General features: G+C 45.0%; 1 pseudogene; it reads right to left on the bottom strand.

Annotated features, from left to right (window-relative positions):
• Nucleotides 1-8958: 8958 nt before the first annotated feature.
• LOC136642471 (5S ribosomal RNA) lies at nt 8959-9080 on the bottom strand (annotated as a pseudogene).
• Between the last annotated feature and the right edge of the window lie 15859 nt (nt 9081-24939).

Here is a 24939-nt window from a genome sequence, read left to right on the forward strand (position 1 = left end):
CTGGTGTAAGAACCAAGGCTGCAATCCCATATATGCTTATGGGGAAGTAAGCCCCCTGAAAAAGATGGGCTTACTCTGAGTAGGCATACATAGGATGAGGCTGCTGTTCTCCTCTAAGTTAGTATGACTATGACCTGGAAGTGTTTGGATTTGTTTCAATTGGTATTCACCCTTGTTATGTTTCCACACTTGCGTTAAGTTTGCTTCACAAGAATTGGGGTTGAAATACTAGATGGTTTAAAGGTGAGGAACTGATAATCAAAGTAGAGTGGATGAGTACGGTGTTGTAGCTCTATCTTTTAATACTAACACCACCTCTACTACCTGAGAGAGGGAGGGTTTGATCTGGATTGGGACTGTGGCACGGGGAGGGTTTAACCCTTTCCTAAATACTGTTTTTCCATTGGAAGATTCACTTACCCACCATGCTTGGGTGCTAATAATGCTTCCTTTCTGGGGCAAACAACAGTTGGAGAGTGACTTTCATAGGTATGGGGGGAGGGCTAACCCCATCCTTCTCACTGCGCCATGGTTCTCTTTGCCGGGAGGGGGAATAAAAAATCAGAAATGTGATGCCTTATTCCTCACCATGTTTTGGCTATCTTTAGAGGGAATGGAGACACTCAAGCTCCACTCTGTCATGAGAGGAATGCTCTTCCTGTTTTGATGCCTCTCATCTGCTCCGAAGGGCTCTTGTTTTGGGTGGTCACTGCTGTGGGTCCCTGTGGAATTGCAGTAAAACTGGTAGAGGCCTCAAAGGAGCTGGCTTGTGCTTCTGAGAAGTTGGGTTTGGAGGATTCTGGGCCGGTGGAGACTTGCTTGTGTTGATTAGGGAAGCTGGTTTGGAATCTCTTGGGTTCCTGGTGGTCTATGGTTGCATCGCAAATGTATTTAGGATAGAACCTTCCATACAAAGAAGATTCTGGATGTTCTAGACTGAATTAAATGAACCAATGTGGGCATAGAAGACACTTTTATGGAACACAATAACCAGGGGGTGATGGTGGAGGTGTTCACCAAGGCTGTGTTTAGCCACCTAAAAGCAATAGCTTCTTCATGCTCAATTTGCAGCTGCTCCAGTTGCCAGGGGTGGTCACTGCCACTGATTCGGTGACGCCTGCTTTCCTGTTTTTGCGACTTGGACTGGAGTCACCTGACTCAGGTTCCCATCTCTGTTTCATGGGTAGAGCTGACCTTGCAGAATCTTCTGCAACATGCATGGGTTCAGTAACAAATGTGCCTGGTTTTTATAGCAGACAAGTTAAATGCGGAAAGGCTTTCCTGATGAATGAAAGTGCAAAAACCTCTGTTGGATACTGTAGTCACAGTTGAGCAGTCTGCCATAGATGCCTCAAAATGCAAAAAAAAGTCTGTGTGTCTTCTATCTCCATAAACAAGTTTCTGGCATTTTAGAGTCTCCGCTGATATATCTCATCCTATGTGCCATCAGGTTCCGTTTCATGACTATTTATTTCTTCTCTTCCTGTAACGAATCACTGATTGTCCCCACTGTTGTTTAATTTTGCTTGCTCCAGAATGGGTTCTCCATGCTATAAATTTTGGAGGCTTGTTTTCTGTCTTGCAATAATAAAAAATTCATATGCACTAATACAGACAACAATAAAGCAGCAGGCAATAATTAAACAGTGAATTAACAGGATTTATTTCCATTGATGAGTCGGGGTGACGGATGAGACGGAGGTGGAGGGAAGATGTGTCTTTCTGGGCATTGATCACAACTCCTGATACTGAATCCCTGAGCACATGATCCACCCTGCCTGTGCAAGTCAGCTTTTCTCTCCCTGCCCCCATTCCCTGCACCTGTGGTAGTTGCTCCTTGCTTGTGGCCAATCGGCTGCCTGACCCAGAGAGAAAATGTTTTCAGGTATGGTGCTGAGTGAGATTCAAGGGTGATTGGTCAATTCTCCCACAGGTAGCGGTGGGAGAAGACAGTTTTGTTTATTTTATTTTATTTTTACAGATTTTGGTATTTTCCAAAGTTAGAAGTGCAGAAAGCGGTGTTTTGATTCAAAATTGACATTATAATTATTTATTTATCGTAATATTTTTTTAACCAAAATGAGAAGTGCCGTACCCATCTCCCATCTCTCCCCATAGGGCATTTATTTTTTCTGCTCCAGGAGGGATTATGGATGAAGTTGGACATTATGAAGAAGTGCCCAGAAAGGGTATGCAGTTTTAGGGACTAAACTGCATGTTAAGCATGTCATGTGCTTCACTTTTCTGTGCCTAATGCGAACCATTAAGAGGCCTAATTCAGAATGCAGCTGTGGCATGGAAACGTCCACCATCGCTTCCGTCTGGGTGTGCCCGCCAGCTGCGCTTTCCCCTGAGAGTGAAGCCCCTGTCATCCATGAGGCCAATTGAAGTGGTTGTCTCAGGCCGCAAACTGGCAGGGGGCACCCACTTCCATCCATTTGCTTGCTTCAACTGATCCTCCTCTCTTCACTCTCTGGATTGGAGATAGAAGAAGGGGACAAAGCAGAAACATGGAGGAAAGGAGAGCCCATCACTAGCCCATCACTAGCCCATCACTAGCAAAGGGGGGTAGCATTTGGCATGCCCCCCTGGGCTTTGGGAGACCTTGGGCCAGCCCAAGTGGCTACTGAAAGTAATCCTGGAGGTGGTGTTAGGGCCCATAGGAGCTTCTAACGTTACGGGCACAATCCCAACTAGGTCTACTCAGAAGTAAGTCCTATTTTGTTCAGTGGGGCTTACTCTCAGGAAAGTGTGGTGAGGATTGCAGCCTGCATCGAGTGGGGGTGGGGGAGATTGCCAGGAAAAGCCTCAATCAGAACTGGTAATGCTTGGGGACATCAAGATTGGAACCAGTGTGGAGCAAAGCGCTAAAGTCTGTCTGTTCTCTCCCCCATAGCCCCAATCTGGATCGAACATCTACTCGGACCCCTGTGCTGCTTCTGTTGACTAGAGAAAAGTTAAGCACATCGGTTCTAATGATGGCCTTAACAGTATAGCATGTCCTAAATGTCAGCATGAATCTTCGGATGTAAATTGGCATTTTGTCTTGCCACTACAGCCTTCCTCACTGTATACTGATGAGTGACCTGGAATATTTTAATATCTGGTCATGGAGAAGCAGATTTATCTCTACAGTACTGAGAGCTACAAAACAAATGAAAGTGGAGATTTTCAGTAGTTCTGTTTTTGCCTGGCATGCTGGCAAATCTATGGAATAACCTGCCTTTGATTGCATGTAAACACAGACATAGAATTTTAGGTTAGCTGGAAACCGCCTTGGCGTGACTCTTAACGCTTCTTGTCCTCTCCCAGGGTTGAGAGTGGCTTGAACACAAATGATCAGGCTAATGTTAATCTCTTTGCCCTCATAGCATTGTTGAGGTGGCCAGATGCGAAGGAGGACTCCTGTATCTTTTGAATGCTAACATTAAATGTTAACGTTAGCAGGCCTCTGACCTTTCAACAGCCTACAGACATAAATGTGGCTTCTGTGTGAGGTTGCCCATACACTGCTTTCAGGTCTGGGCTCGTAGCTTCCAGGCAGGCTTGTGGCCTAGCTGCCCTAGCAATTTCCATTTTAGAAATTTTTTTTTAAAACCAGTGTGACATCTGGTGTTCCCACCAGAGCTTTTTTTGTAAATAAAAAGGTGCAGGAACTCACAACTTGTCAATCTTTTATTTATTTATTTATTTATTTATTTATTTTTGAACAATTTTTTATTGGAGAAATAAAATATTTTTTTATGTGCTTCCCCCCTAAAGATGAACTTACTTCTGAGTAGACATGCATAGGATTGGGCTGTCAATCTCCACATCCCCTTCCCCCTAGCTATTTTTTCTACACATGGGGAAAAATACTGTACAGGTGCACTTGTAGCATGTAGTATGTAGGGTGGCACTACTTCGAGGAGAGGAAGCAGTAAATGGATTCCAGAAAATGGCTTACATGAGTTCCATGTAATAAAATTACTCTAAGCAACTGTGGGAGTAAGAACAAAAAAGGAATTCTTACATGAGAGGGGTCCTTAGGTGCACACAAAAACAGCTACGTTTGCAAACAAGCCATTAAATATGATTTAATTCAGGTATCAGAATACTCTGTGTCTTTGGGAAGGCGCTTGGCATGCAATTGTATGTTCTCTCTGCCCTGAGCAGCTGCTGTGCATTGCTGGAGAGGAGCTGCAAACGCTGGCTGGCAGAGGGCATGCTTGTGGGGGAAGGCTGAGGAGGATCTCTGGCAAGGCTGGACAGCACGTTGTACACACGTAGAATCCCTTTTCACCTGCCCTTAGCATGTGAAAACGGGTGCAGATATATATCTCTGCCAGGATTAAGAGCCCAATCCTAGGTATGTCTACTCTGAAGTAACTCTCGTTCTAGTCAATGGAGCTTACTCCCAGGAAAGTGCCTAGGATTGCAGCCTAGGAGCCCAATCCTATGTAGGCTCATAGGCTCAGAAGTCCATTTTAGTGAATGGGGCTTACTGTGGATAGGATGGCAGCCTCAGAGCCCCTCCTCTGCCTGTCTACTCAGAAGTCAGTCCCACTAGAGGCAGTGGGGCTTCCTCCTAGGAAAGTGTGGAGAGGACTGCAGCCACAGAGCCCTTCCTCTGCCAGGCTGCAAGGCTATGACACTTTCCTGGGAGTAACCCCCTTGGACACAATGGAACTTACTTCTGAGTAGACATGCTTGGGCTCTCAGGCTGCAAGGCTATGCAACCTTTCCCAGGAGCAAGCCCCATTGAGCACAATGAGACATACTTCTGAGTAGACATGCCTAGGCTCGTGCTGCAGATTGGCCCGGGGCTGCACCAGCCAGCTTCCTTCCCCTCCTCCTCCTCCGCCAAGCCAGTACCTGGGCGTTCCGTGGGTGCCGCAGCCCATCTCCCTGGCTGGCTGTCCGTCCTCCTCCTCGGCGTTGGCGCCTGTCCCCCGCGCCCTCCACCGGCTTGGAAGCTGCGCTGGGAAGCAGAGCGCGGGGGGAGGGGAGGCAGGCTGGGCTCAGGCGAGAGCTTGGAGATGGGGGCAGGAGGGGGTCATTGTGCGGTCAGGCAGGGGCCAGGCGCCCGCCCACCCTGCACCCCCCAGCACCCACCCAGCGAATTCCTCTATTTTGCTCCCTCCCGGAATGCCTCCAAAGGGGAGGGGCCCCTGCAAAAAGGTGCCGGAACTCCGTCCCCCCGCGTTCCATTAGAAAAAAAGCCCTGGTTCCCACTACCCCCTCCACAGAAGGAATCTCAGTAGCCTGCCATCCTTTCTCCACTTGTCCTGCTTTTATTCAGAGAGCTAACTGCCCTGACTCTAGCAATAAGAACCAGAGTGTCTCTGATGATCCCCGAGTAATGAGGGACTCAGTTTCCTGTCTCATTGGGAAGATGGAGATGTGGCATTCCTCCTGCGCACCTGCCTCTAGTTGTTTTTTCCACTGCAGTAGGGAGCTCATAAAGTCGCCCTCCCTGGCTCACATGGAGTATTGGCTATTATATAGCACTAATATTTCTTTGATTTCCCCCCTCCCCTTTCTCGCTTTCCCCTGTCCGTATTATGGTAGTTTTGATGAGTCTGTCCTTGCTAGGCGATTGCGCTTCATTCCTGAGCTGCCACCAGCTCTGAGAGAGAGAAATGAGCTTGTGTTGGAGGCAGATTCATTCAGCGGAGCTTCCCAAAGGACTCTGCAGAGCAGGAAAGGGGAGGGAGGGAGGATGAGGGTTGTAAGACATAGTAGAGAGATACAGGCCTCTTTGCCTGGCTGGTGACCCCACATGGTATTGATTTTTCGCCCAGTGAGGGATAAAGGGTAGATTCTCAGGTTAGGGTAAAGCACTCAGAGAGGATACGTATCTCTGAAGGTCAAACTGAAGCCATGGGGTCACCCAAGCACAGCGGTGTGAGGAAAGTGAAGGCACACACCCCTGACAAACTAGAGTTTATGTCAGCGGTTCCTCAAGTTTCAGGGGGCAGCGATGCCCTCAAAACCCAGAAGTGAGTGGTGGTGATGCAAAACACGTCACTCCATGACATCACCAGTCACTCACTTCAGGGTTCAGAGGTTGTTGCAAGCCTCCGAAGGAGTGGTTCCCAAACTGTGGGTCAGGACTCACTGGTGGGCTGCAAGCCAATTTTTGGTGGGTCTCGAAGGGTCAAGCAGAGCCTCCAATGAAAACACGGGTGATGGAAAGCTCTGATAACTCATTGCCTCAAGCCCTGAGGCTATTCAGAAATTGGATAGTGGCTAATTGCCTTACAAAGAGTTCAGCTGCTGGGGTTTGCACGGAACTGAGCACCTACAGTTTGCAAACGTGCAAATATAGAGAGATAGATGTTTTCGATCAAGGGCCTCTAAAATGTTTGGGAACCACTGCTCTAGGATGCCCAATGGGTGTCACTAGCCCTGGAAAGGTAAACTTCCCAGAGCTACTGTGCCTGGCTAACCGCTGAACCAGTGCACCAGGAACTAGAGAGGGCAGGGAGAAGGAACTTCCATCCCTTTCATCTGGCATAAGAGCAGAACCAAGGTAAATGGATAGGAGGATGGGAAGACAGATTGGATCCTGCAATGCTTCTGATGTCAGCAGGGGCATTACGAAGCCCAGTTGGACTAAACATAAATAATGTTACCAATTTCCTAATGAAATTTTGGGGGTGGGGAATATTTCTTTGCCAAGCTTAGTTACAAATTCAGCAGGGAAGGAGAAGTTTCACCTATCTCTACCCCAGAGTGTGAGATCGCTCCCATGTCTTTTTGGAGTTGCATAGCTGGGAGAATTCCACCAGGTGTTCGTTCCCCATCTCAGGGTTGCAATGATGTAAAAAACCACTCCAGGTGGAATTTTGTGATTAAACCCCATTGACTTCCATTTTTGACTCTGCCTGGAATTCTCTATTCATTAGCTGAGTAAGTGATATTCATTAGTGTAATTTGTTTAATTAATCTGCTATTCAATATAAATTTGTGTGATTGGTTCTATATTAGACATTGCTTCAATTCCGTAGTCATTAGGGTGAATGTTTTTGATATTAAATATTTGTCTGTTCGGCATATTCAATTGTCTATGTTCATTTGCTTGACTCGTTTGACATATGATTTGCCATTAGTTTTAATTGTTCAAATGTATTATGATTCTTTTAATTGTGTAGGCTGCAATCCTGCACACAGCCTGTTTAAATTCCACTGAAGTTTATGGGATTTAAGCAGCCTAGCTGGGTGGAGGACTACAGCCATAGTCCCCCTAGTCTGCCTTTGAATTTTGCATGTATTTAAGATCACGGGTTTATCCAAATACCCTGTGCTCTGGTGTGATTAATAATTACAAAGTAGATATGAATTAGTTACAGGTAAGTTTAAAAGGAATTGTAAAGTTCCTTTTAAAACAAACTCATTAAAACAGGTGAGAGATATCTGATGACAAAGGTTTCTTGTGCACACTTATGAAAGTTGACACTTGAGTCAAATTAAATTGGGAATGGGGTGTGACTCTAAAATGTGTGTTTATGAGTCTGAGACCATCAGTGAATATTTGAGTAATTTCTTATATTTGTTTCAATCCTAGAGCTGCTGGACTAGATTTAAAAATGGCTGACGGCTGAGCTGCAGGCTGGTGAGTGACCCAGAACAGTAGACTGTAATAAAGGTGTAGTTGAGTGGATCCTGACTTGAGATCTACAAGATCTATGTGTGCCGGTTTGGAAATTCTGTAGTGTTGTTCACCCCCCACTCCCTATTTGACTCTTGTCTTTTTAAAGACAGGCATATTAAAAAGACTGAAAGCAACCCTTGGAGAAAATTCACATGTTTCATTTTTAAAGTGTACGTGGAACATACTTTATGTGCACATGTAACAATGCAATGTGTGAACATGACAGGCATGTGTTTGCAAATGTATGCATCATCCTAGTGCACTTGTCAGGGAGTGGGAATTGGCTGCAGCTTCTTATGGAATCTATACTGGGTGGCCCACATGGGTTTGCCATGGATTTGTGCAAACAGTTACTAATTTGGACCTTGCCTATTTATAAAAGACCACCTTCTTTGCCTTTTTCTTGGGGAAAGGCAGTTCAGTGATAGGGCATCTGCTCTGCATACAGGTGATCCTGGATTCAATCCGTGGCATCTTCAGGTATGCCTGGGAAAGACCTCTATATGAAATCCTGGAGAGTTGCTGCCAGTCAGTGTAGAATATGAACTAATAATGGTCTGGCCCAATAGATGGCAACTTCCTTTGTAGTCTAAATCCCACCACAGCCTCCAGGAGTGACCATGGAATGTTCATATGAATAGTACTGGAGGATAAACAGCTTCCTTCTGCCTTGTAACTTTGAATGATAGCTGTACATACTAAAGAGTCAAATGTTAACACAGCTATCTTGACTTACTCCTTCTCAGGTCTGCTACCTAACCCACTTTTGCTTTTAAAAATTGTGTATCGGTTCAACTGTTAACTTGTTAATTAAAATAGCCTAGAAGTGTCTTTTTTAAAAGTGTTATGGGTGAGAAAGGTTTCTTGGTGGGTGACATTATGGAGCACTAACCAATCAGTCCTGTCCACAGCTGGTTTCTGCTGCTAGTTTGCAGAACCAGTTTTGACTCTGAGAAAGGAATATTTGGACTAGATGCAATGAGGGTGCTTCCTGACAGGATTCAGTTCCCTAAAAAAATGTAAATTCTACTACTATCCTGAGTCAAATTTGGGCATGTGTGTTCAGGGGCAGGGAAGATCCCTATTTTGATCTCTAACTGCTATAACACACAGGCTAGCAGTTCAAGCATGAGGGGCAGAGCTACCCTGCCTTATATAATCAAAAATCCTATTAGATCTTATGCGTTCAAAAACATGAAGAAGCTGCAGTTGTTTCTCAGTTGTTCATTTCGAACCCAGCAGTTTGCTCTAATTAAGGCTATATAGTCAAATACACACTTGTCAATGGTTGGCAACCTTCAGTCTCGAAAGACTATGGTATAAGCCTACAGCACCTGGTATTCCCAGGTGGTCTCCCATCCAAGTACTAACCAGGCCTGACCCTGCTTAACTTCTGAGATCAGACAAGATCAGGCATGTGCAGGGTGTGAGTGAGTCTGCTTTACCTCATTGGGACTCCTGAGGAAACCTGCATAGGATTGTACTGCAAGTCTACTTAACACTTCCTGCACTTGGCTGTTACAGACTGGGAGAGGGGGTCTGGTCATGGACTGGCCTTGGGGTTGGGTGAGCTGGATAGCTGCCCAAAGTGCCAGGCTGGCTGAGCTCCAGGCAGATTTGTGTCAGGCAGGTTGAGCTTGGGGGAAGGGGGTGACCAGGCTGGCTGTGCAAGGTGAATTTGTCATGCTACCCAGATGTTTGGAAAGACAGCACTCATTTTGGTATCGTGCATGTATTGCCAGATGTCTTGTGGTGAGCCATTTCAAGGAAGCAGGATGTAATGGGGGTGGCCCACAAAGATCTACACCATCAAAGTCAGAGTGGTCACTATCGAAGAGGGTTCTGTGTAGATCCATACAGTGGGTGGCAAACATACCATGCAGTAACCTTTCAAAGCTGTACAAGAACCCCCTGTACAAGTTATACAGGAATTCCTGTTTAGTTCACAGCCAACGATTATCCAACTTTCCAACACTGATGCTAAAGGAGTGTGGACCTGCATTCTGTGGTGGGGAGCAGTAATAGAGCTCTTCTCAAGGTAAGGGAATGCTTGTTCCCTTACCTCGGGGCTGCATTGGTGCTGGAAGATTGGTTAGGATTGGACTGTCAAGCTGCTTAAATTGCTCTTCAGTTGAAAAATGGTCTATAACAGTGTAGAACCCATTTGAAGGTTTCTTCTGGACTGCTGCATTCCTCATCTGACCCTCCTATTCAAACTCCTCTTCTTATGGTGCTTATGTGGGAGCCCATTGAAAGGAGCATCAGCATCAAAAGCTTCTGCCAATTCCTTTGCGGTAACAACCATCACTGCATAACTGCTGTCCCTGTATGACATGATAAACTCTATGTACTTCTTCACAAAGGAAGTAGCAGTTATAATGTCAGTTGTAAGGCATTGATAGCTGTACACAGAAAGTTGTACCATACTATGACTGATATAGAGAACTTGAAGTCTACCCATTAGGCAAAGAAGGAAGGCCCATAGCCAGGGAGACAGACCAGGGACAGATTGCACTTGCTCCCAGTGTGGAAGGGATTGTCACTCCTGAATCAGCCTTTTCAGCCACACTAGATGCTGTTCCAGAACCACCATTCAGAGCGCAATACCATAGCTTTTCGAGACTGAAGGTTGCCAACTGGAAGTCTGCTAGGCACTGTGTTTCATGGCGAAGACCTGCATCTGCTTGAGATGACCCTGCAACTTGCATCAATGCAGCATACATACACTTCTTTTAGTTGGTATGGAATGGGCTTCACATTATCTATGCAACTTTCCCAGTGAGTGCCACTTTCTGGCTTCACAGAAAGGCTGGACGCATTGTATTATAATACCTGCCATTCCTGAAAAGAGGCAGAAAATAGCATAAAAAATGCACTAATTCCTTTTATGCTCTGGGCCAGGGTATCTTAGAGATCGCCTACTCCTGTACAATCCGGCTCGTCCTCTCAGGTCATCAGAGAAGGCCTTTTTACAAGTGCTGCCACCTAAGGAGGTATGTGGGGCGGCGGCAAGAAACAGGGCCTTCTCAGTAGTGGCACCAACGTTATGGAACTCCCTTCCCCTTGACTTGAGAATGGCTCCCTCTCTTGAGACTTTTCGGTGAGGCCTGAAGACCCTTCTGTTTAAACAAGCCTTCTGACTTCATGGCCTTTTTAACATCTTTTATACATCTTATAGTTGCTTTTTTATAGTCCTGATTCCTCTTTGAACTGCTGTTTTATGCTCTTTTTTATTCTGACTTTTATCTGACTACTGTTTTTATGGTTTCTGTTAATGTGTTTTTAATATGTTTTTATCTGTTGGTGAAATTATGTTTTAATCTGTTTTTATATGTTGTAAGCCGCCCTGGGTCCCTTTAGGGAGAAGGGTGGGATAGAAATAAAGTTTATTATTATTATTATTATTATTATTATTATTATTATTATTATTATTATTATTTTAGTTAAGAGTTGCATTTGAAATGACCAGATTAAGAGAGTGACAGCCACAGGGTACGAATGAATCTTGGTTGGTTTGACCCAAGTAGTCCTGCCTGGGCATCTTCTTTTGTTCCTGGATGTTGGTACCACTGTCAATACCTTGGCCATGACAGTCCTTAATGCTAAAGTTGTTTCCCATCAGTGTTCTCAAGAGTTTAAAGCAGTGGTTCTCAAATTCTCTGGGAGTGTGAACCCTGCTGTAAGTTTTTGTAGGGGAGAGGGGAATGGAGCAAAGCCCTCTTAAGGGACAGGGAGGGGGGAATGGTGCAAAGGCTCCTGGGGGTGCAGCAGGGGGTGCTCCTAGGAGTGCAGGTAGCCCTGCACGAGCCTCTGCAGGGCTCCCCTAAAGTGCACAAACTGTCAAAATATTGATTGTGACCCACTTCTGGTTTTGTGACTGGCCTTTTTAACAACATTTTCTACCTTTTAACACCTGGTTACAGGTGCATTTAAACTTTTTATCTGCTTGCTGTTTTTTTTAAAGATGCCTGTTGTTAATATGTTTTTACCTAGTTTTAAATTATGTTTTTAATGTGTGTTTTAATTATTGTAAGCCTCCTTGGGTCCCTGGAGGAGAAAGGCGGGATATAAATAAATAAAATAAATAATAAATATATAAAAACCAGAACTGGGTCACGTTTGTTATTTTGATTGTCTACTCGCTTTGGGGTGCCCTGCGGAGGCTCAAGTGGGTCTCCCCCCCACCCCAGGAGCCTACTGCAGCCTCTGGTAAGTGTAGGAAAGCCCTTGCACCCCTCGAAAGTGGTGCAATCCAGGCAATTGCTTTGTTCCATTTTCCCCTTCCTTGCCCCTTAAGAGGGCAGAGGCCACGGCCCTGAGGCTGGGGCGTCGTGACATCCTAGTTTGAAAACCAGTGGTTTAAAGCCTTCTCCAGTTGATTCATGAACTGTCTTGAAGCCTAGGTAATGCTGTTTTACACAAATCTTAGCTCCATCCTCATCAATAAATAGATCTCACTGTAAATTGCATCTTCTTAGAGTGACTTACATCAGGCGTTCAATTCAGTATGTCAGAATCATGCTTTGTCCAAGATGTTCTGTGTGTTTTCTGACACACTGTTGACCATAAGGACACACTGTTCATTCTGAATGGTTTTCCTGCAGTAGTGAGCATTGTATTCTTTGGAAAATGTGCACTTCAGATACTCTCACACTCCTTCATCCAGCTTGCTAAGCAACTGTACGAGCCCCAGAAAATTTCCATTGCTGTCTGTGAAGAGCTTGTCTGAAGACCCCCAAAATGCCAAGTTGTGTGCTCCCAGAAACGGTGTAATAACCATCAGTAACAAGTGTAAGAATCAAGCACACTCCTCCCGTGCTGAATTTCTTTGTTTACAATCTGCTCGTGTTCCACATCAATACACTTGTTCAGTCTAAGCCCAAATTCACTTTTCATGCTGTTTTAGAATGTCATTCAAGTGTTTCCTTAGTACGCTAATCCTTAGTACTGCCCAGTGAAGGACTGGCAGTATCACTGACAGTGTGGCAAAAGACAACCCTCCTCCCCCAAAAAATCCCACACAAAACACCATATTGGTAGAATAGACAAGCCAGTGCCTTCTCAGCTTCTTACTATCATCTAAAACAGGGGTGGACAAACATTTTGCAAGGAGGGACACATTATCTCTCTGACACTGTGTCGGGGGCCAGGAAAAAAAGAATTTACATTTCAAATTTGAATAAATTTACATAAATGAATACATTAGAGACTGAACTTTTATGAATGAATGAATTTTACTGAGCTTATTTGTAATACACATGAGAACTATAATACAGGCATGTAGAACCATATGAGAACTATGAACTGTTTGCCACACACCTCTTACACAGTGAAAACATCCAGAGCAAGCCAGAAACACATGGAGACACAAGCTATTTAGAGGCAATGGGGTGGGGTTAAAATAATGCCCAGGGAAAAGCAGAAAACACATGGGGACTATAAAAGGCCTTGCTCTAAGTCAGCGTGCAGCTCATGTCTGGCGGTTGCGACCAGCAGTTGCAGGCTCCAACAGTCTCCAATGGGCCAGAGGCTCACTTGAGACTGGGGGCTCCCTGTGGGTCAGATTGGGGGTCCCTGAGGGCTGCAAATGGCCCACGAGCTGGGGTTTGCCCACCCCTGATCAAACTTTCAGAAGAAGTTTCTGAGAAATTATGTTTGTTTTCATCCAGAGGAGAAGCCATGTTCTCAATTTCACTTGACCCATTGGAAACAACAACATTGACGAATGCAGATTGCATTATCTTTGGCTATAATGCAGGATCAGTAGTACGGTAAACCTCCAATTGAACAGACTTTAGAAACAATTGACGTTTTCTGCTTCATTGAAAACTAGACGTATGTTTTGCACATGCGCATCTCTGTGGACAGTGGACTTAAATACATTTGGATTTAACGACATTACCAAACACCTCTTCTTCCCTGTTAAGGCTGTTAAATTGCTGGTTCACTGTGCTATTGATAGGTATGATCTGTAGGGTTCCTCCTCTGTCAAGCTTCCATTAGATCTCTGGACAGAGACAGAGCTCTTGCCGTCTTCTCAGTTCATGGAAACTGGATCACATGCTCATTATCCCAGCCTCAGCCGGTCAAAGGAACTTCTGCAGTCAGCGCCAGCATCTTTCTGCAGTTGGGCCTGTAGCTTCCCATTTTGAGCCCCAGACAGTTTTTTAGAAGGCACTTTCACAAATATGCCATCCACGTTGTGAAAGGGAAAATTAAACAAAACCTGAACCTGAGAGGGATGTTCTTGATTCATCTGGTCCTCTGCTGTAATAGAATGAATCTACATCTCTCAACAGGTTGTTCTTTCTCAGCTTGGGCCTACTCTTCATCTGGGACACAGGGCTGCTAATTCTGATTGAAGCAAGTCCTAGAGGTTTTTTTTGTTTTGTTTTCCTTCTCAACAGGATGTAGCATTGGAAATTCCGGGAGGCTCTGTTTTAGTATCCTGGAGAGTGATACTGATTCCTGGAGACTGGCAAATCTACCGGATAGCTGGAACCAGGTTAAAAAAGAAATGGAAGGAAAAACCTGGAAAGCGGGAAGAAGATGCTACAACAGGGAAGGCTCCATTGGGAGCAGTACTGAAGAAAAACAGCAAATGACAGGCAATTTGTTTCGTGGTCTTTTTTTCACAGACATTGCTGAAAAAGCTAGATATGCACATAATATGCTGAGCCGATCATTTCAAACACGTATGGGCCACTTGCCATGTGTAGGGCCTGTGGCAATTGTCTTTCTCCTCCCCCCCCCCCCCCGCCAGCTCTGCCTAGCAGTGTAACAGACCCTACAGCTTTCAGGCTTTTCCAGCAATGTCTGTGAGTAAAAGCTCAGAACAAATTTAGGAGTTTAATTCATAAAATTAGAATTCTGCCTCCAAGCTTGTCAGAGTCTTAAAAGGCCCTGTTGTGCAGTTTTCCAATCTTGCACAAACCACACAACTTTAGAGGGTGCCAAACTGCACTGGACCGGGGGGGGGGGGTAGTAGCACCAAAGGCATGCTTTGCCCAGGGAGCAATTTCTCCTAGGACCAGCTCTAATGCCTTGTTTTTGCTCAACTTCCAGCCTGAAGAAAGCATTCTGGGAAACTTAAAAGTTTGCTCTGAACTTTGTGACACTTTTTCTTTAGGCCTAACTAACTGGAACAATTCTACCTGAGCTTTGTTTTTGGCTTTTCCTAATGAATCAACCGGACTACCAACATTTTGTTGACGTTTAGAGACGCGATGTTTCTAAATCAGTACAATCAAAGAACCTTTTTAATTAGGCGCTTCCTGCGACTGTGGTTCATTAGCAAGTGGCGTGCAAGTGCCGCAAGAGTGCCCCCTTGGGGGTGTTTGTCTGCATATCCCCAGGATCCGGCAAAGACATCCTTGATCAGGGAGACCAGACATCCTCTTTTTCCAGGACATGTCCTCTTTTTTGCCTCGTGTCCTGGAAAAGAACTTTAATATCCTCCTTTTCCCTGTTAGCAGCCCCTGCGGGCCCCGCACAGCCTTCTTGTAATTAATAAATTACATGTAATAAATTATATGTAATATAGTTTAAAATTTAATAAGTAATACAGTCTTTAAATTAACCATGTGAAATCCATATACGTGAGTGTTTTTAGCTATTATTGTATCATGTCCTGCATTTTTCTTCGATGTCCTACATTTTGGGGTGCCTGGTCCTCTTTTGCGGTTATAACATCTGGTCACCCTGTCCTTGACGCCTATCACGCCAAGTGCTGAGACCCCCTGGAGACCCACCAAAAGCAGAGCCCGAGAACCGTTTTTTTGTTGTTGTTAGCCACCTTTTGGGATGAAGCTGCAAGCAGGTGAATGGGGAGGATTTAGCATCTGTGGATGTGTGTCTCCTTGTAATTGGAGGTTAGCTTCTTAATCATTTCAAGATTTTTTTTTGGGGGGTGGGGCTGGGGGATGCGAACAGATTTTCTTTCCCTTTTTAAACAGAGATGGAGAGGGGGAGAATTGCACATAAAAAGGAGAGCCTGTCGGTTTTTTTTCTTTCTTTTCCAAAGGCTCAGGATAAGTAACACAATTATACATACAAATATAATTATAGATCAAAGAGACGGCTCCATCTCCCTGAAGGGCTCACATGGTCTGTCCCGTCCCCCCCCATCTTGAAGCCTGGCCCAATGGCCACCTTAGCAGGGCTGTTCCTGCTTGAATCTCCCCTGATCAGCACCCTCTCTTCCCCCTGCCTGCACCCAAGCCCTGCTGCCCACGTGCCCGCTGCTATCTCAAATCCAATTTGACTATTGTTTGTGCGCCTCTCTCCCTCTCTCCCTCCCGTGTTCGCTTTGTGCTTTGTTATTTTAATGGATTCTTTATTCCCGTCCCTGCCACGAGGCAGGCAGGCGGAGGCCGAGATGCTGCATCAAATTGCATTGCTTTCTCGCAGATCTTGCTCTCTCGCTCTCTCTCTCTTTCCCCCTCCCCCACCCCCTTCTTATGGGGAGGAAGGGGGGGCAGAAGAGGAGAATTTAAAAAAAAATGGAAAAAAGAAAACAAATCAAAGGTACACAGCCTGCAGCCGTGCTGAGGTTTAATAGAAACTCCTTGGGCCCCCACCCTCCCTCATTTGGGTGCTGGTGCACGACTGGAGAGCTGTGATTTCTGAGCTGCTTCTCCGAGAAGCCAGGAGGGAGGCCAGCCCCAGATGGCCACCGCTTGTTAAACCTTTGCCATGCTGCCAAGGTGCACCTCTCAGGTTTGATTCTCCAACCTGGCTCTTTTCGTCCACCTGTCTGCTCTTACACTCTTCTCCTGGTGGAACTTTCCATGGAGCACCAAGTCCTTTCCATGCCTTCAAGTCCCCTCTCTGGCTGCTGTAGTGAATGGGATAAGGATAATATGGGTTGGCCTCAGGACCAGCGGGGCCCAATGTGGGGCGTTTGCATGTCCCCCCACCACTCACTAACTCACTCAGCTGCAGCCATGATGAGCCAAATGCTTGCGGTGCTGCGTGCAAAGCATGGCGCCCGGATATAGTTGGCGGTCACATAACATCACCGCCAACTACTTCTAGGAGGCCCATTTCAGGCCAGACAGAACCAGGAGAGGGCAAGCAGGCCCACACTTCGCTCGCCACGTTGCCCTCCCAGCTGCCAGATGCTGGCTGCAGTAGTAGGAGATCTGCCGCCCCCCCCCCCCCAAAGAACATGGTGTAATGTGATGACATAGGCCACAATGCCCTAAGGTTGGCTCTGAGGACAATCTATATGTGTCTAGAAGCTGCACTGTAGCTATGGATCTGTAAGCAGCTGAAAACATGTAGACCTGGTGGGTTGATGTTTTGTTTTAGTCTTTTTCTGAATTCTCCCACAAGTTATGATTGAGTCTTGTCGTGTTCAACAACCTGTCCCTCAAAGATGAACAGATAAACTGCACAGGATAAGATTCGAGGGGATTCATCCCTTTGAATGTTCCCTCCCTCTCTCCAGCATTATAGTTAAACTTGCTCAGTGTCAGGATGTTGTTCTAAGAGTGTTTTTCCTTCCACACCCTTGGTTATTGCCAGCAGGGGGCAGGGAAGTGAACAATGTAATCCTGTCAGGAGAAAGGACAAGTTTTACTACAAGCTACAGAGGATGGGAACTTTTAGCATGTGGATTGCATTTTTTTGGTTGTAGCCACCTCTTTCAACATGTCAGCTGCCTTGCATGTCAGTTTCTTCAAAATATATCCAATCTGTGGAATGGACATCATATGGCAGTGTTACCACAGGGGTTGATGCCATCGTGGTATCATCAGTACACATGGGGCATTGCATTGCACACTGGCAATGACCCGCTATTGCACCTGTGATGTCAGGTGTTGCAGGAATTGAATGGGAATCCCAAAGTCAGGCCCTGATTACACAAGTACTTTAAAGTGCTTTCATGACACAGGCCAATGCACATTTTACTATCTTAAAAGTTAGACCTATTCCTGGATATAGTTGCTGATTCCAAAAATGCCATCAGTTTTGCCCTATCACATCTAGTATCAGTGATATGGCATAACCTCATTAGTGAATAGTTCAAGCAGCTTCTAATGAGGCTATGCCGTATCTCCAAAACTAGACATGATAAGGCAAAACTGATGTCATTTTTGGAATCAGCACCCCAAATTCAGGTAAAACCATCATAAATTTTGAAAATAAAAGTTATTCTGACCCTCAGTTTCTCTGGTCTTGTGTTATCAGATGGGGCTCTTACCCTGTTTTAGTGTATGTGTATCACCACTGTTAAGTTATTTCCACTTTAAGTTTTCTCCATGCCCTTTCCAAGAGAAAAGAGAGTGTTAGAGGAGATAGTCTTGGATACTTGGCCATTCTGCCCCATGGCTAGGCTTGGGCAAACCCATAGGTATCTTTCGAATCCTCCTTGCTCCAATTTCCTATTATCATTCCCCCACTTCCTAGTAAAATTGAGAAAGCCTTGTCTATTTCATAGTTTTCTTCCTTGGATAATGAAAGAAATGGTTGAAATTGATAATGATTTTCTCCAATGGTGTCATTTTCACCAGAAAGCCAAGAAAGTGGGGCACTGAAGGAGGTCTGAGGTGTTGAAACTGACAAGGTTTCTCCTCTTTCTCTCCCCCATCCCACTTTGGAAGAGATTTTTTTTTTAAAAAAAAGCTAAAGAGCCAGACCCCTATGTGTCCAAATCCATGGGGAAAAGCAGGTGGGTAGAAGACTAAAAATGCACTTCAGAGAGAATGCATCTGTTCACAGGTGCCATACAAAATGCAAGAAGGTTGAAACTCTATTGTAAATCCACCTTCTGCATGACCATTAATTGATTTTAAATACCCAAGTACATTTAAAATTGCATCTCTCTCTGTCTCTCTCTCTCTCTCTCTCACGCACACACCCCAAGAACTGAAGAAAGCCTCAGAAGCACTTTACATGGAAGTGTGAAATTTAAACCAGCACCTTACTATTGTACCAGTTTGGGGTGGTGGAAACTACAACTGCTTCTGACCAATAAGCAGAAACCCCAAGACAAAACTCTCCTATCCATGAACTGGGGTGGGCAAACACAACCAAACACTTCCCTCTTCCTCCTATAGAAACTTTAGGGTCTGCCTCTCAATGCGTGTTGTGTGTGTGCATATATATATATATATATATATATATATATATATATATATATATATATATATATATATATATATATATGTGTGTGTGTGTGTGTGTGTGTTGTATATATTCATGCTGTTTGCTTTTGCATGTTGGCCGTTCCTTGCTGAATCCTTCAAAGAGCATGACAATGAGCTACGGACCCACTAGTGATGTGATGTCTGTGTTATTTCATTGCTCACAAAATCACAAGGTGCCCTCAAGCTTGTGATGCCACGGCGCATATCATTTCAAAGCAGATGAAATTATATTGCGAACAGGCCAGTCCTGCTGAATCTGTATCATGCAGACGTTGCATCGCAGGCACAGCTCACGCAGCATCAGAGGCCCTGCAATAACATTCTTTATAGGCATTTAGGACAATGATATCACAGGCACAGCTGTGATATCATTGTCCTTAAATGCCTATAAAGAATGTAATTGCAGGGCCTCTGATGCTGCATGAGCCCCCACACTTGCGATTTCTGAAATATGCAGCGTCTTAATGTGTGCTGTCGCACTTTTTTGGTGTGCCTGCGCTGTCATAGAGTGACATAATTACTGCAAAAGGCAGATCCAGGCCCAGGGGGATCTCGGGATCTGGAATCCCATCCAGTTCCCCCTTAACCCCTGATTGCTCACTCTTCACCTGTCCCACTGCGAACTTGTTTCCAAGCACAAGCAGCCACTGGCAATGAGTAGAATCCACCCGCATCCATCATCTGTGCACAGAAATACATCATCTCCAAGTGGCACATTCATTTAAAGGGCTATTATCAGAGTAATTCTACCCATTCATCATTGGGGCTCAACCTGGCACAGTGCTGTTTCTTGGGCCAACTCCCTGTTGGCTCTAGGACAATAATAGAAATCAAATACAAACAATGGACCGGTGTGTCAGGGAACCTCCTCCACAGCTCCACGATGACCCATTTTTCCCAGTGGTGGGGAATCAAACTGGGCCCTTTGGAGAGATGTGCCAAACCTAACCTGTGATTAATTTGCAATGCAGTCACTGTGACTTCTGGATTGGCCTGATTTCATCTTCATATAGATGTGCTTATTCCGTTTTCAAAAACAGGGAGCCAAACTGCAGATCAGGATCCTTCCTTGGATTGTAGGCAGTTCACTTGCAGCTCTAGTGGAAATAATAATAATAATAATAATAATAATAATAATAATAATAATAATAATAATAAGACTAAGCATGAGAACAAGACATGTCTTGCTTTCAGACATATGATAGAACCCAGGAAACTTTGGCAGAGTAGGAGGTGGACGGCAGCAGGAGGCTCATGGAATTCAATGGGACTTACTCCCCAAAAAATGTATATAGGACTGCAACAAGAGAAGTAGCAGGAAGAGGAACAATTTGGCTGATGAAACTTGGGGTTATCCATTTACACCTTCCCTGGGCATATGGAAAGAGTGGGCTATTCATTTTCTTTAGTGGCTTGTAGGAATTTTTCATTTAGTTGCAGCATAACGAATACAGGTTTGTTGAATGTTTTTTCCCCCCCATGTTCAGAAATTGTATTTGGCATGATGATCACACTCAATTCATGAGTATTTGGTCTGATTTCTCAGAACTCTTTGAAAACTATCTCTCGCCTCCTCCATTCTGGATATCTTTGAAGCTTGCCTTGCCTTCTCTTCCTCTTCCCGCACCAGTCATCTTTCTCTTCCTCTGTGTTTGGATCAAGAAGGGTGATTACTGCTTTGGGTTTGTTCATTTTGAAGTGTAACATTAGCAAAGTTTCAACCAACGTTACATGAAAAAAATGTAGATAACATGGATTGCTAGGCCTGTGTGATACAATATTTTACATGTGTGCAAATATAGATATATGTGAATTTATATTGTCACTCAAGGCCAATAGTCTGAGCCAGTGTTTTCCAACCTTTTTCATCTCACGGCACACTGAAAAGGTACTAAAATTGTCAAGGCACACCATAGGTTTTTGACAATTGACAAGACATACTATGCTGCCGGCGGGGAGGAGAGGAGGGCTCACATCCCCCAATGACCCTAAAAGTATATGACCCTCCCCCAAACTCCCACAGTATACCTACAGACCATTCACGGCACACCAATGTGCTGCAGCACAGTGGTTGAAAATCACTCTGAGCAACGAACTAAGCCTATCCTAGCCTAATCTCCCCACCCATCTCATAAGTGACATTTTGTCATCTGCTGTCATTCATACCTAAAGGCACAGACAAATGCACCTATTCTTCTGTAATTTTCAGATCATTTTCTGTTTTTCTTGCTGACCATGCGATCATAAAAATTTTTACATCTGTCTGTGCCCGAGGGAAAAATGGAGACTGTTTCCTGTCTTTTGGTAAGTGGGCATCACCATGTTTCAGGCAGAAATTTTAAAGATACGGGGAGCAAGATTATGAACTATATGCCTGTGCTCAGATAACTGGACTGCAGCTGGAATCCCCATTTAGCTGGACACCCATTCAGTTTAAGTGCTAAGAACAATGGCTCATCTAGCCTTGGTAATGCATATGGCAAAGTGGCTGAGCTGTATGTCCTTGATCCAACTCCCCCCCCCCCCCGCCATGTGTTCATGCAGAAAATCCACTTTCAAGTGGGCCCTAAATCAAATAAGTCAGGAGCAGGGCAACAGAGACTTGGCCAGCTGCAGTATTAATACTCATCACTTTCAAAATTGATGTGAGTGGTCTGGGATCCAAAAATCCACTCTGCAGCCATGTGCTTGGGTTTCCCATTCCTGTGCCAATCTACTGTCTTTCCTCTTCAGCAGCTCGGGAACCCTGGAGCAAAGTTTGCTCAAAGCAAGACTTGTGCGGCTTCACTGCATAAATTCTGCAAGGCAATCAAATTGGGTTCAGGACACAAGGACTTGAGAAATTTGGATCCAGCCTTGCACAAGGAGCTCTGCACTAGAACTTCTCTGAATGCCAGCCAAATCTTGGACATGGAGGAACCAGTGCCTGAAAGTGTGAGGGGAGCCTTGGTAACCCCCAGAGACACTGCTGACGGACCCGGACTCCCCAGAGGAAGGCCAGGACTCTCTCACCCTTTGCTCCTGCTACAAGTAGGAGGAGGTCTCTTTCAAATCAAATTGCTCTCTTGGAGCTTTCCAAGGTCCTGTAAATTGAACTACCTTGTCCAGAGGTTCTCAAACTGGGGGGTCAAGACACCCCAGCCTGAGAAGCTCTGTCTCTGTCCCTTTAAGAGTTGGGGTGGGGCAAAGGCAGCAGCACAGTCCCCAGGATTGTACCGCTACTGGGCTGATTGGGGGTGATTTTCATTTATATGAGCCAGTTCTTGCCTCTTGGGGGTGTGGGGAGCCCTACAGAAGTCTCGACAGAGCCCCCCCTGAGCCTCTGTTTTGATCAGAAACAGGAAATAGGTTCCAACCATTTCTTTTACTTTTTTAGAGACTTCAGGAGCCCCACAGAAGTCTCTGCAGGGCTCTCCATACCCCTAGAAGTCAGGAACTGGCTCAGGTAAGTGAAAATCACTTCTGGTCAGCCCCAGCAGTGACACGATCCTGCGGATTGTGCTGCTGCCTTTTCCCCGTCCCTGAATTTACTTACCTTCGTTCTCAGAGAACCAAAGACCTTGTCTGTGTCCAAAGCAGAGAACCAAAGACCTTGCCTGTGTTCAAACACAAGACAGCTGTATCCTCGGTGGTTCAACTTATTCTTGCTTTGAGTTGCCACTGAAAATAATTTTTTCTCCCCTCCAGGGTCCTTCCTCAGCTTGCTTGGACAAACTGAAGAGCAGTGTTAGGAACAATCCATGCTGCCTTCTATTGAGTCAGATTTGTGATAACTCTGATTCAGTGTTGGCTACAATGACTGACAGTGGCTATCCAAAGTTCCATATTTTTTTTGGGGGGGGGGGGGCTCCAACCTGGCCCAATGCTTGAGAGTGACACTGGGTCCTTTGCCAGGCAAAGCGGGTGCTAAGCTACAACCCTTCCCTTTAGTGACTCTTTGGGATATAATTCTGAACTATCTCCATTTGTATAATAGCATTGGTACATATTGGGATTGAAGGGTATGGGCGGAATTGTGGGGTGGGGTACAGAGGATTATATTCTGGAAGAGCATCAATGATTGGGGGAGTGTTGGGTGAGAGGGAGGGATTGGGGGGGTCAGAAAAGGTTCATGTATTTAGCTGCAGTTGTTAGTATCAAGAGAAATCAGCAGGCAGTGTCCTCTGTAAGTGAATATCAAATTAAAGCCAAATTGTCTTGTGCCTGGCAATATTGATTCCCCTCCACACACACACACACACACACACAGAGAGAGAGAGAGAGAGAGAGAGAGAGAGAGAGAGAGTATTCTCAGAAGAAGAAACCCAGTCCTGGGAGCTGTGATTCCTGATGCACGTTTCATAAATAACCAGGGTTCCCAGCTGCCAATTGCTTTAATGTAGCCTCAATACAATTTAATAATCATAATAGCCTCTTCCTTCATTGTGTCAGAAGCGCTGGCTGGGAGGGATTGGTGTGGTGTGGAATACATCGTGCAAGTGCAAAGAAAGCATCAAGGAGCATCCCCCTCCCAACATGAGAACATATATGTATGCAAACCCCAGTGGATGTGACTAGAAATACGAGTGCAGATACGCGCACATATGCACATGTGCATGTGCAGATGTGGAAACTCTGACAAACATGCACAGGAATATGTTCAAGTGTCCATGAACAAAGGCACATACATGCATTAGAACGGAAAAACTTGCATGAACGTGTGTATGTATGCAAAATTGCATGCTTGTAGTTTTCCTGCTGTTGCGGCTGGTGTATTTAGAGTAGAAGAAATGTCATGAAAGTGTAAAATAGTACTTCAAGCTGATTTTAACTGTAAACATGGGGAGATCTGACCACGAGTAGGGGTCACAAAAACATCCAGTTTTCAAGTGTGGTCTTTGACTTCCCATCCTTTTATTAAGTGTGAAAACCTTTGAGAGACCACACTGCTTCCTAGAATTTTGAAGACCTGTGGATTTCTGTCCTGTAATGCCTGCCTGCCTGCTTCGTGCTCATTCCTAATGGCATTTGTGTGCGTGCACAGAAACGAGGGACATTCCAACCCAAACTAAGCAAAAATAGAAAGCAAACCACACTAATGCACACATATACTACACACAGAGAGAAAGCATACACAATCGTACTTACACACGCACATCTGTATGTATGTATATATATATATACACACACACAGAAGAGCTTATGCAAATGTGCAGACTATAAATAACCAAGGCTTACCCTTTGCTTCCCCTCTGTTCTCCAGAGGATGCTAAAGTGCTTTGCAGACTTCATTAGCAAAATGACACAACCCATCGGGAGAAGCGGTTCTTATTATTCCTGTCTTGCAGAGCCTGTTGAGGTCAAGCAGTAGTTCGGGGCACAGGCAGAGAGAAAACCCAGAAGGCCTGACTCCCAGACCCCACTCTAAGCCACTAGAGCTTGCTACCCTCCCAGAACTGCATATAGAACGTAAAACATAATCTGTGCAGCATATCATGAAGGCTGATTCCGGAGAAATGTGCTATTCCTTGTGTTACATGTATTTAATATTGGGCGCATCGAGTTAAGGTAGGTGATGGGGCTGACAAAGACCTATAGGCTAGAGCAGTGGTTCTCACACATTTAGCACCGGGACCCACTTTTTAGAATGAGAATCTGTCAGGACTCAACAGAAGTGATGTCATGACCGGAAGTGACATCAACAAGCGGGAAAGTTATTAACAATCCTAGTCTGCAATCCTACTCACACTTACCAAGGAATAAGTCCCATTGACTACCATTGTTAAAAATATACATAGTAGCTTGTTCAAAGTACAGGTCTGTAACATTTCCCCAAATGCAGTCACAGACCATGGTAGCATCAAGTCTAATCTATTAAAAATAAAATATTGAAATGAATGGGGACCCACCTGTAATTGACTTGTGATCTACCTAGTGGGTCCTGACCCACAGTTTGAGGAACACTGGGCTAGAGTAAGGTCAGAACCTATCAATCTGCCTTAGACTGAATCCCACCATTGGTCCCTCTCACTAGGCAATACTGACCAACTGGCAGGGGCTTTTCAGGGTTTTAGGCTGGGAAAGACTTTTCTGAGCAGGAATCCCCGACCTTGGACCACTCTCTTGCTTCTTTCCAATAGAAAGGAGCAAGTCTCCAAATAGCACACTCCT

The sequence above is a fragment of the Tiliqua scincoides genome, chromosome 2 (genome assembly GCF_035046505.1).
Source record: "Tiliqua scincoides isolate rTilSci1 chromosome 2, rTilSci1.hap2, whole genome shotgun sequence".
In the NCBI taxonomy this organism is placed as follows: Eukaryota; Metazoa; Chordata; class Lepidosauria; order Squamata; family Scincidae; genus Tiliqua; species Tiliqua scincoides.